Source organism: Petaurus breviceps, unplaced genomic scaffold, assembly GCF_028583685.1.
Source record: "Petaurus breviceps papuanus isolate PSGF00001 unplaced genomic scaffold, PetGlider_PUasm1.0 98, whole genome shotgun sequence".
NCBI lineage: Eukaryota > Metazoa > Chordata > Mammalia > Diprotodontia > Petauridae > Petaurus > Petaurus breviceps.
Window position 1 is genome coordinate 9,940,434 of NW_027187460.1, and position 12,222 is coordinate 9,952,655.

A 12,222-nucleotide genomic window follows, 5' to 3' on the forward strand; every position below is an offset into this window, starting at 1 on the left:
TGTGTGTGTGTGTGTGTGTGTGTGTGTGTGTGTGTGTGTGTGTGTGTAGAAAACCGGTATAGCTCAGAATTAATGTGCTTCTCTTACCCTTTCCACTCTGTTACACCATTCTAATCAGTCACACACCATTTTTTAATTTAAGACTGCCTACCACCATAGAAAGGGTACAGTGTGACTTCCTGCTCAAAATCAATCTAGGGACCAATATTGCCTTACCATGTCTTCTGTAGTCCATCTTGCTTTGATTCTCAAGAGCAAACTTCCAAGGTAATGATACTGCAAGGCCAAGGTCATTTTCTGGGCTTCTAAAAGTTTCATAGATTCAATACTGGTCAAAAAGACACTATATCTGGATCATAGGGCATTTCTTTTTTAATTGAAATAATTGATGTGATCCCATGCTAGTATGTAGAAGCCTGGTTTCTCCTGGAATGTAGGAGAAAACATTATATACAACAAAGAAGAGCAGAACTGCTCTATGCTTTAGTAAATATTTGGATGAATTATTCTTTGTGTGTATTAGAGGAGGGAATTGGGGAGGTGAGTAGAATGGGTGGAAACCCAAATCACTGCTTTGTGATTCAGTTTTTTCCCCCCCACTTATCTAGGTTGGTGTTAGGTGACAGAAACATAATGGTCCATTAATAAGCCTGCCCTTGAAGACTTTTCAACCTGACACATGCCAGAGATCATTTCCTCCTGGCATCACCTTGAAGAGCTAATCCCCTTGAGTCCATAGTGAGGTATTGGGTAATGGAAGCAGCTAGATGTATATCTGAGCTCATGCCGTGCTTTTTCCATCTGTTGGTGGATGTCTTTCTTTTTATTTTCCTTTTTGATGGATCATTGTCATTATGGAAGATGCTTTCTTGTCTATATATCTATTCTATCCTCTGTCTCATCAACCCACACCATCCATCTCTGTACCCATATCCCCACCCCCCAGCACACTAACTCTGTAACAGAAGATTATCTGGCTGAAATTTCATTTTTATCAATAGTAATCCTTGGAACTGGGGAAAAATTTAAAAAAATCCTTTAAAAGTCCATTAGATGGAGCTGTGAACTCATGATTGCTATTCTGGGAATTCTACCCAAGCAGAGGAAACCAGTCCAAAGATTTGCTCTTTAACCTATTAAACCACCCTGTTCTACCCCCTAAAAAAGTCCTTTCCAAGGAAATATGGCTATTTTCTGACAGCCCTGAGACAACATGCAGGCATGCAGAGAGGGATTACATTCTGTCTCTCAGGGACACTGGAGGAGATTTGATTAAGTTTCAAAATGGTTTGAGATGATTCAAAATAGCAAATTTCACCTCCAAGATTTCTTGGGCCAGCCACAAATGTGCAAATAGGGGGAAGCTCTCAGCTCAGTAATAGCTGAGGGAGCGGATAGAGTTAATCAGTTTCCTGCCTATATTGGCAGCAGAACCTATTTGTTAAAAAAAGGCCACTTATGGGACTAAGGGCTGCGGAGGAAGAAGAGAGGATGGGAGTGCATTGAGAAAAAAAAACCCTCACAACTTAAAGTGATCAGAGGTAAATCAGGGAAGTGACACAAGGTATACAGGTAGTGTATAGAATCGAGAGTATGTCAGGTTCCAAGTCTGACTTTGTCAAATGTACTTTTGATTATACTTGCACACTCTATATCTTGTTTTTGCAAAGATAAGATGGAAACCGACTCATGCCCAGTGGAACCTGAAAAACTACTTGGGGATAATGTACAAGAGATTCTCACTCAGGAGCTGTGTGAATACTGAGATCCCCTCCACCTGAGAAATCACGTCACTACAATTCTGTAAGTTTATGTCTGCGTTGGATAATTTGGTTTTTGAGATTCCTTCTAACTCTAAGATTCTAAGACAGGTAAGTGATGTCCCAGATAGAGTACTGAATGTGGAGTCAGGAGGACTTAAGGTGTTACAGAAGGATGACTAGCAGAAGTTGGTGATTGAACGTATATGAGGAATTAGATTCTCAATAGTATTGAGGGCACTTAACAGTTTTCAGCTTTGAGTCATAGAATGCTGAGACAGCTCATGTAAATAGAAAGGTTAGAAAGGTGAGGTCATGGTTTTATATTTTTAAAAAATTCAATTTTACTCAGTAATCAATTCATAGCACCTAGGACGTTCCAGACCCTGTACTAAGTGCTGGGGGTGCAAGTACAAAAAATGAGACTATCTTTATCATATACACACGAACATATATATATATGTATGCATACATATACATGTGTATGTATTACATACACCATGTATCTGTATATGCATAAATGTATATATACATATATAGGAATGTGTATATATATGCATACTTATGACATTCTATATCTAGGTAGTTAAATATAAGATAGTTGGGGAGGGAAAACACTAACATTTACAGGAGTTAGGAAAGGTTTCTCCTAGAAGTTAGTGCTTGAATTACTCCTTGAAGGAAGAGAGAGATTATTTGAAGCAAAAGAGATGGAGAACATATTAATCCCATGAGACATATAGACCATAGTAGTAACTCAAGCAATAGATGATAATGGCCTGTAGTATAAGATCACCCTATAGAAGAGAAAGCAAAGGATGAATATAAGAGACAACAGAGAAGGAAGAAACAGTAAAATCATAGCTTTATAAAATGTTAGGGATGGAAGTGACCTTAGAGGCACAGAGAAGGGGGTATTGAGTTTTGTATGAGAAACAGAGAGAAGGCCATTGGATGGAATGTAAATACATATAGGAAGGGAGTAGTATAGTATAAGACAGTGGCCCCTCAAGATACACTAAGCTTGAGATGTTCATGTAAAACATTGGAATAGTTGGAACATTTCCACAAATAGAAATATTGAGATATTCATCTAGCAACTCATCATTTCTTTTTCTTCATAAAGAAAACTTATTTATTACAAAAATTTTAGTATTATATAGTTGTTAAATATCTATAAGCACATAATAAAATAAATTACTTATACCCTTGATTTTTTTTTTTTTTTTTTTTTTTTTTTTTTTTTTTTTTTTTTTTTTTGCTCAAGGTTACATGGCCAGTTATTTCTGGGTGTGGTGCCGAGTATCTGAGCCCGGATTTGATCCAGGTCATCCTGACACTGGAGCTGGTGCTCTTACTTGCTGAGCCACCTGGCCGCCCCTAAGCAGTTGGGGTTAAGTAGCTTGCTCAAGGTTACATGGCCAAGTGTTTCTGGGTGGGTGCTAAGTGTCTGAGCCCGGGATTTGATCGCCAGGTCATCCTGACACTGGAGCTGGTGCTCTTACTTGCTGTGCTACCTGGCCACCCCTCAACCAAAGTTTTATTCTCAGTAGAGTTTTTTAATTCATATTTTATCTTTTCCCAATTATATGTAAACAATTTGCTTTTACATTTTTGTATTTGAGTTCTAAATTTGTACCCTCCTTCCTTCCTCTACCCCATCCTCTACTCCTTCCTTGAGAAGGCAGGCAATTTGATATAGATGATACATGTATAGTCATGTAAAACATATTTCCATTGTAGCCATGTTACAACACAAAACACAGACCAAAAATACAAAACAAAACAAAAAAGAAAAGAAAGAAATTCATTGTGCAATATTGTTCTTCCTATGTGGAAATGTTCTCCTGGTTCTGCTCACTTCACTTCACAGTGAAGTTCATATACATCTTTCCAGGTTTTTCTGAAACCCTGCTGTTCATCATTTATTACAACAAAAATAGTATTCCATAATAATCATATACCACAATTTGTATAGCCATTTCCCAATTGATGGACATCACCCTCAATTTCCAATTCTTTACCACCACAAAAAAAGAGCTACTATAAATATTTTTGTTCATATAGGAGTTTTTCATTTTTTAAAAAAACTCTTTGCAGCTCAGAATTTTTAATCATTTTATGGGGCTGCAATCCATTACTTTCTTTAAATCTGATGCAAGGGGGAGTCTAATCCTCTTAATCTGTTTGCACATGTAGATACCGTTGGACAGTTATCCTTTACTCTCCTAAGTGACTGGCCTATTTTATTTCCTGATAATTCAAAATCATTTTGGTAATGCCATCCATTTATCCCACTTCTCTGGTGCAATCCCTCATATCCCATATATTTCAGCCTATCTGCTTCATCGCCCTTTGTGTGAATCTTAAGTTAATTCTTTGGGGACTGAAGTCCCAAATGTTGCATGACTTGCAGTCATGCAATATCAATAAAAGATTATTATTGCTAGAATGATAGTCCTTTGATTTAAGAAGAAACTTGGGGTAATTAAAATCTACATTAAAAGTCACTCCCTTCTTCTGGGCCCAGTTTATTGTCCATTTATAATGTCTGTGCAAGTCAACAACAGAAATAACAGTATTAGATCATGTTCTAATAGTGTTTTCAAGTTTGTCAACTACTTTCCATACAGGAGTCCTGGGGGCTCATTTCTTTTTTATTTTTTTTAAATAATCTTTTATTAATTTATTTTTAGTTTTCAACATTCATTTTCACAAGATTTTGGGTTACAAATTTTCTTCCTGTCTTTCCCCTACCCCCACCTTAAGATATCAACCCTACTGAATACCCCTTCCCCCAATCTGCTCTCTCTTATATCCTCCCCCATCAGCCCCCAACTTTCTAGTAGGAAAATGTATTTCTATACCCCAATGCCTGTATATCTTATTTTCCAGTTGTATGTAAGAAAGAAATTTTTTTAACATTTGTTTTTAAAACTTTGATTTCTAGATTCTTTCCCTTCTTCCCTCCTTGCCCACCCCCACTGGGAAGACAAGCAATTTAATATAAGTTGTACATGTGTAGTTACACAAAACATTTCTGTAGCAGTTATATTGTGAAAGACTAACTATATTTCCCTCCATCCGATCCTGCCCCCCCACTTATTCTATTTCATGCTTTGACCCTTACCCTTTTTTAAAGTGTTTGCTTCAAACTACCATCTTCCCCAATCTGCCCTTCCTTCTATCATCCCCCCTCTTATCCCCTTCCCCCTTGCTTTCCTGTAGGGTAAGATACCCAATTGAGTGTGTATGTAATTCCCTCCTTAAACCAAATTCAATGAGAGTAAGGTTGACTTATTCCCTTTCACCTTACTGCTCTTCCCCTCCATTGTAACAGTTTTCTCTTGCCTCTTTTATATGAGATAATTTACCCTATTCTATTTCTCCCTTTCTCCTTCTCCCAATAAATTCCTCTTACCTCTTAATTTTATTTTTTATATGTCATCCCTTCCTATTCAACTGATCATATGCCCTCTGTCTATTTATACATGTACACACATATGTATTTATACACAGATACACCATCCTATGCATATATATATGTATACATGCATACATACATATATATGCACACACACATATATTCCCTTCAACTATCCTCATACTGAGAAAAGTTTCATGTGTTACAGTGATCATTTTTCCATATACAAATGTAAGTAGTTTAAGTTTAATAAGTTCCTTATGATTTCTTTTTCCTGTTTACCTTCTCATGCTTCTCTTGCTTCTTATATTTGAAAGTCAAATTTTCTGTTCAGCTCTGCTTTTTTTCATCAAGAATACTTGAAAATCCTCTATTTCATTGAATGACCATATTTTTTCCTGAAGCATTATACTCAGTTTTGCTGGGTAGGTGATTCTTGGTTTTAATCCTAGCTCCTTTCACTTCCGGAATATCATATTTGAAACCCTTCAACCCCTCAATGTAGAAGCTACTAGATCTTGTGTTATCCTAATTGTGTATCCACAATACTCAAATTGTTTCTTCCTGACAGCTAATAATATTTTCTCCTTGACCTGGGAACTCTGGAATTTGGCTATGATATTCCTAGGAGTTTTCTTTTTGGGATCTTTCTCAAGAGCTGATCAGTGAATTATTTCAATTTCTATTTTGCCCTCTGGTTCTAGAATATCAGGGAAATTTTCCTTGAGAATTTATTTTTTTTTTTTGCCTTTTTTTGAGGGAAATTGGGGTTAAGTGACTTGTTTTTCATGATTTTCTTGCATTATTCTCATTTCTCTTCCCATTTTTTCTTCCACTTCTCTTACTTGATTTTCAAAATCCTTCTTGAGCTCCTCCATGGCCTGTAAGCAGTTCGTATTTTTCTTGGAAGTTTTTGAGGCAGGAGTTTTGATTTTGTTTTCTTCTGGTTCCATGTTTTTGATCCTTTTTGTTCCCCAAAAAGGATTCTACTCTTTGCCACAGTAGAACTGTGCTTCCAGAGTGGAAAGAATTGTGTCCCAAATTGCTGGGGTTTTCGCAAATGTTGTCAGAAGTCTGAGGAGGGCACCTCTCTACAGCCACCACAAGCTCGGGTGCACTGGTATTTCTTACCCTAGGACAACCATCCATGACTGTGACCTAGATCCAAGCAGGTCAAAGCAAGAGCCATTACCCTCTAAATGGTTGCTTGGCCCCCCTATTATCTGCAGACCAGGAGCTCCAGAGGCAGCTACCCTGCCATACCTCTGTCACCTCTTGCCCCCGGGGGGAAGCTGCTGGACAGTATTCTTTTCTTGTCCTGGATCAACAGGACTCCCCACTGACTTTTTACTTTCTCTTTGTTGTTTATGGGTTGAGACATCTGGAAATCACCACAGCTGCTGGTGATTCACTCTCTTGAATTCTGACATGGCTGTTCTGTGCCACTGGTCAGGCCCACCCCTCCTCTGGGCCCGCTCAGCTCACATGGAACTGTGCTAGTCTCCTAACCTTGTTTGATTGACACTTCCTGTTGTCAGTGGAGATTTGTTTCTCTCTGTCATTTTGTGGGTTCTGTAGCTCTAAAATTTGTTTAGAGTCATATTTTACAGATATTAGAGGTGGTTGGTGCCAGAGCTCATGCCAAGTTCCTGCTTTTAGTGCACCGTCTTGGCTCTGCCCCCTCCAGGGGGATCATTTCTTAAAAATTGGACATGTGATTTCATTACATAGAAAATTCTTATAAAGGATACTCCTACCAATGCAGATCAGTACCTGCTCTATAATTTTATACTTTTTTAGATTTAACAAGCATTTAGTAAATGTCTACTATGTACTGGGAATTGTGCTTAACTCTTTACAAATAGTACTTCAAATGATCCTCTCAACAACCCTGAGAGGTAGGTAATAATATCATCCTCATTTTAGAGATAAGGAAACTGAGGGAGGCAGAAATTAGGTGATTTGCCCAAGTTTACATGGCTGAGATGTATAAGGTCAGATTTGAACTAAGATTTTCCTGACTCTATGTCTAGGAATCTATCCACTATCCCATCTTACAACTTGTATATTTTGAGAGAAGCATAAGACACCAAGAGGTTAAATGACTTGTTCAGGGTCACATGCCCAATATGATTACAGAGGCAATTCTTGAACTCAAGTCTTCTTAACTCCAAGGCCAGCTCTCTATCCACTATGTCATGAAACTTAATATAATATGGATTATAAAGTATAATATAACTCCCCCTCTCCATTTTATCGGTGAGGTGAGATGAAGTTCATAGAGGTTCAGCAACAGTCCCAAGGTCATTATATTGTTACTGAGCAGCCCAAGAAGTGAGACTAGAAAAGAAATGGCCAAACATTGTAAAGAGAAAAGGGATGATTATTATGAAAACCATGCCGGGATTCATTGCCAAGAGTTATGATATTGCTCTTGGAAAAGGTCTGTGCATTCATAGCATTCTTCTTCCAAATTGGCAGTTTTGAGGATCTAACAAGTGGCTGTTACAGATCTGGATTGGCTGATTCTGAATCAATGAAACACATGTGACTTTCTGTCAGTTTCTTTTTTTACATTCTGTGTGTGTGGGCATGTGTGTTTGCATGTATGTGTGTATGTGTATGTGTATGTGTGTGTGTGTGAGAGAGATGTTTTTAATGGAGAATTTTAAGTATATTGAATTTCAATGAATTTTGTAGCTTCCTACAAATCTATAAAAAATTACTTCTATAAATGGAAAAATAATTCTTGCCAATAAACCTAAGGCCATAGACACAAAAGCATTATTCAAAGAGAATGGATTTAAATTACAAATAAGTGCCTCTACTAGGCCACAGGAGGCTACTCAAAGGGGGAGTTCAGGAAAGAGGAGAGAGAAGAAATAAAGAAGAGGAGAAAGAAGGTAAGAAAGACAGAGGGAGTCAGAGATAGGAAGAGACAGAGACAAAGACAGAGAGCTTCTGTCATGGAGTGAGAAACAAAGCAATACATAGAGGCTATTCAGTCTCTCATCTGGGTGTTTTTTCCATATCTTTCAAATTATTTCTAATCTGGTTCACTTTTGCATGATTAACTTCCCTTTGTTAGAGGCTTCATAGTCTCCTCCTAAACTCCCAATAAGGATAGGAGGCAAAATATTAATTTCTGTATTTCAAGCTCTAAGAGAGCTGAGAGCACTGGAATATGATTGTCCCTTTTTATGGGACAAATAAATTGAAAGACCAAGCTTGGTAACAACAGAAAGCCCTTTATTCAATCCATGGACTACCCCTTTTTCTGGGATTTACTGATCAAGTTAGTGGTGAGGTGGTTGCATGAATTTTTTATTTTCTATTTTTATTCTTCCATATAGCTAGAAGTTAATGTGATATCACTTAGAAGTTATAATAACAGAAAGCTTTAAACTAATGGTGTGTTGGTAAATGTTTAAGAAGTGGTTCCTACCCAAAAATACATGTAAGGCACTTTTAGGTATAATTTACATTAACATTTTCTCTGTTGCTTTCTTAAGTCAAGATTATTGGTCACAAAACTGCATCTTCCTCCTTGTTTTTTATGTATGACCCATAAGCTAAGAATGATTTTTACATTTTTTTCCAGTCATCCTAAAGCTGCCTGTGTCCTCTCTGAAAGTCAGAAGCCAGGGGTCTTGATTTTCTTATGCTCTGTTCCCAACATTATCAACCCTACCCAATAGGTGTAACCAAATAGTTTGGTGCAATCATTTTCTTTATCAATGAGAGGAGCCTTATACAAATACATCAAGATTCCTGGGTTACATATTCAGCGCAAAACTTATACAAGAATAGAAATTAAAATGATGAGATAAAATGAAATAATGTTTGATACTGGAATTAATAAGGGGATACTGGAGATTATTGGGCAGGGGAGGTGTCATGGTTAAATCTGCCCTTGAGCAAAAATTCTTTGGGGAGCTTTGTGGAAGATGGATTATATAGAGAAGGGATTTGAAGCAGGGAGATCAATTATCAGACAATTAGCAGCCAATCAACAAGCACTTATTAAATGTCAACTATGTTCTAGGTGCTGTGCTAAATTCTGGAAATACATTGCAGAAAGAAATACAATGCTAAAACAGAGGGAAAGAATACTTCCCTTAAGAAGCTTACTTTATAATGGGAACAGTGCAAAAAAGGAGATGAAAAAGGGGTGATGGTTTGAGGGTAAAGTTAAAGTTATCTGTGTGAGGGGACAGGGTAGAAATAGTCCTGAAGAGATAGGTCAAGAATTCAGCCTACCTCATGGGGAGGAAGTAAGACATGATTGGTCTGGGGTTCATCCTTAAAGTGGAGGTTGTAGGAGGGACTAGCTAATTAGAGGGGGAGACCGCTGGGATGAAGAACAATCCTAATGTGGGAGTAGTCTAGGAGTAGAGTAGACTTCCAGGGTGAAGAAGTTTCTATGGCATGGTAGAGAAAGTCCTGTGGAGGTGAGACAGGAGTGCAATCTGGAGAGGAATGAAGCCTGTTCTGCTAATCAAAGCAAGAGACAACAAGGTATTGAATGGGAATACTGAATGTATAAGTGGAGAAAACAGAACAATGTAATTTTTTTTATGTAATCGTATTTTTCCAATTACATGTAAAGAGTTTCCAGCATTCACTTTTATAAGATTTTAAGTTCCAAATTTTTCTCTCTGCCCTGTCCCCTCCCCAAGAAAGCAAGCAATTCAATATAGTTTATATATATATATATATATATACTATCATATTAATTATATTTCCACATTAGTCATGTTATGAAAGAAGAATCAGAACAAAATGGAAAAATCATGAGAAAGGAAAAGCAAAAAAGACCAAAAAAATGAAAATAGCATATTTCAATCTGCATTCAGACTCCATTAGTTCTTTCTTTGAATGTGGATAGCATTTTTCATTGTAAGTCTTTTGGAATTGTCTAGGATCATTGTATTGCTGAGAAGAGCCATGTACATCATAGTTAATGATTACACAGTATTGCTGCTTCTGTGCACAATGTTCTCCAGGTTCTGCATATTTAACTCATCATCAATTCATGTAAGTCTTTGGAGGTTTTTCTGAAATCCAGCTGCTCATCATTTCTTATAGCATAATAGTATTCCATTATATTCATATACCACAACTTGTTCAGCCATTCCCCAATTGATGGACATCCCCTCAGTTTCCAATTCTTTGCCACCAAAACAAGAGCTGCTATAAATGTTTCTTTTTCCCTTTTTGATGATGTCTTTGGGATACACACCTAGCAGTGGTAATGCTGGGTCAAAGGGTATGCATAGTTTTATAGTCAGATGCTATTGTTAAGCACCTACTACATACATGCTAGGTGCTGTTCTAAGCTCTGCAGATATAAAGAAAAAAACGGTCTTGGATTTCAAGAAGCTGTCAAGGGGCAGTTGTATACATTAAATTAAATTTAAGAGGGACATTAGGTCTTGGAGAAGTAGATTTGAAAATCATTTGTATAGAGATGATAATTGAATCTACAGAAGCTATTAAGATCAACAAGTGAAAGTGAGGAGCCTATAGCCTCAAGGCCACATGTGACCTTCTAGGTAGTTGGTTTTGACTTTTTGACTGAGTCCAAATTTTACAGAATAAATCCTATTATTGAGGTGATTTGTTCTGTGAAGTTTGTATTCAGTCAAAGGGCCACACTTGAGGACCTAGAGGGCCATGTGTGACCTCAAGGTGGCAGGTTCCCCATCACTGATATAGAAGCAAAGGAGAAGGGGCTCAGAACAGAGCATCAGATACAGCACACACTTACTGAGCTTGACCTGAATGAAGATCCAACAAAAGAGACTGAGAAGGAGTGGTCAAATGTATAGCAGGAGAACCAGGAGTTTTATTATTTTGTAGGCCTCCTAAAGGCTTTCTTGGTAGGGTTTTCTGGTGGATCTGATTTTCAATCAGAGCTGAGAGGTAGTTCATAGGGCTAAGAGGGAGTGGACAAGGAGGAATGGTTGCATGTTTTGGTGACTGTGTGAAGGTGAAAGTCCTAGGTCAAGATTAGAGAAGTTTTGTTTGTCTTTTTACTCATGTTCTCAGAAACCTGAGGGCACTTTGGATGTTAAGGTATCAGGTACAGATCCTGAGCCAGGTACTGATTTGGATGATGATATTGTTGGGTTAGGTACTAAACCTGCGGCTCTCTGAGAGTGAAAGGATAAGTGTATAGATTGTTCTGGAACTAACTCTTCCACCAGCAGCATTAGCTCTATGATGAAGCAACCCTGAAAAGATTTAAGATTTGAAGTCCCCAGGAGATGGTCAACTAAAAGAAAAAAAATAGAGATAAGTGGAAATGTCCATGATCTAGATGACAGAGAGTTGTATGACCACAGAGTGTGTGTATTTCTGTGAGTATGTTTGTGTGATTGGGATCACTGTAACAATGAAATCAATCCAATTCAATAAATACTTTTGGTATGCCTAAGTTAAAGATACAAACTCTCCCAAAGGAACTTTTAAATTAATGAGGATGGTTGCTTGGCTTTCAAGAAGCAAGTTTGTAAATAATTGGCATACAAAATAGTGTGAAACAAATAAAAGGAAAAGATCCAGGTAAAGTTCAATGGGAACTATGAGGATGGTGTGATCACTTTCACTGGGCAAGGGAAATGATGTTAGGAAAAGCTTCAAAAGGGATATGACATTTGAGTTGGTCCTTAATGGAAAGGATGGATTTTTATAGATTAACTTAAAGTATAGTTTCTTTTAATCATATAAAATTACTAAAAAAAAAATCACACAAACAAAACAAATGCAAACAAAATTATAAGAAAAGTGGAAAACTGGGAGGAATTTTGCAACAAGTATCTCTGATAAAGGCCTCATTTCTCAAATATATAGAGAACTGAGTCAAATTTATTTTAAAAAATGTCATTCCCAAATTGATAAATGGTCAAAGGACATGAGCAGGCAGTTTTTCAGACAAAGAAATCAAAGCAATTTATAGTCATATAAAAAATGCCATAGGAGGCAGAGCCAAGATGGAGCAAAAGCAAAAACTCATCTGAGCTCTCCCCCAAACCC

At 37.4% G+C, this 12,222-nt stretch overlaps 2 long non-coding RNA genes across 2 annotated transcripts in view; one reads left to right on the plus strand and one right to left on the minus strand.

Moving 5' to 3' along the window:
• Window positions 1-2,969: 2,969 nt before the first annotated feature.
• LOC138156109 (uncharacterized) overlaps window positions 2,970-12,222 on the minus strand; it is a 362,612-nt gene continuing 353,359 nt past the window's right edge. The window contains exon 2 of the long non-coding RNA XR_011167070.1: window positions 2,970-3,021. This is a non-coding gene — a long non-coding RNA (uncharacterized lncRNA). The remainder of the gene's footprint in view (window positions 3,022-12,222) is intronic.
• Window positions 2,979-12,222, plus strand: part of LOC138156110 (uncharacterized) — a 362,762-nt gene continuing 353,518 nt past the window's right edge. The window contains exon 1 of the long non-coding RNA XR_011167071.1: window positions 2,979-3,027. This is a non-coding gene — a long non-coding RNA (uncharacterized lncRNA). The remainder of the gene's footprint in view (window positions 3,028-12,222) is intronic.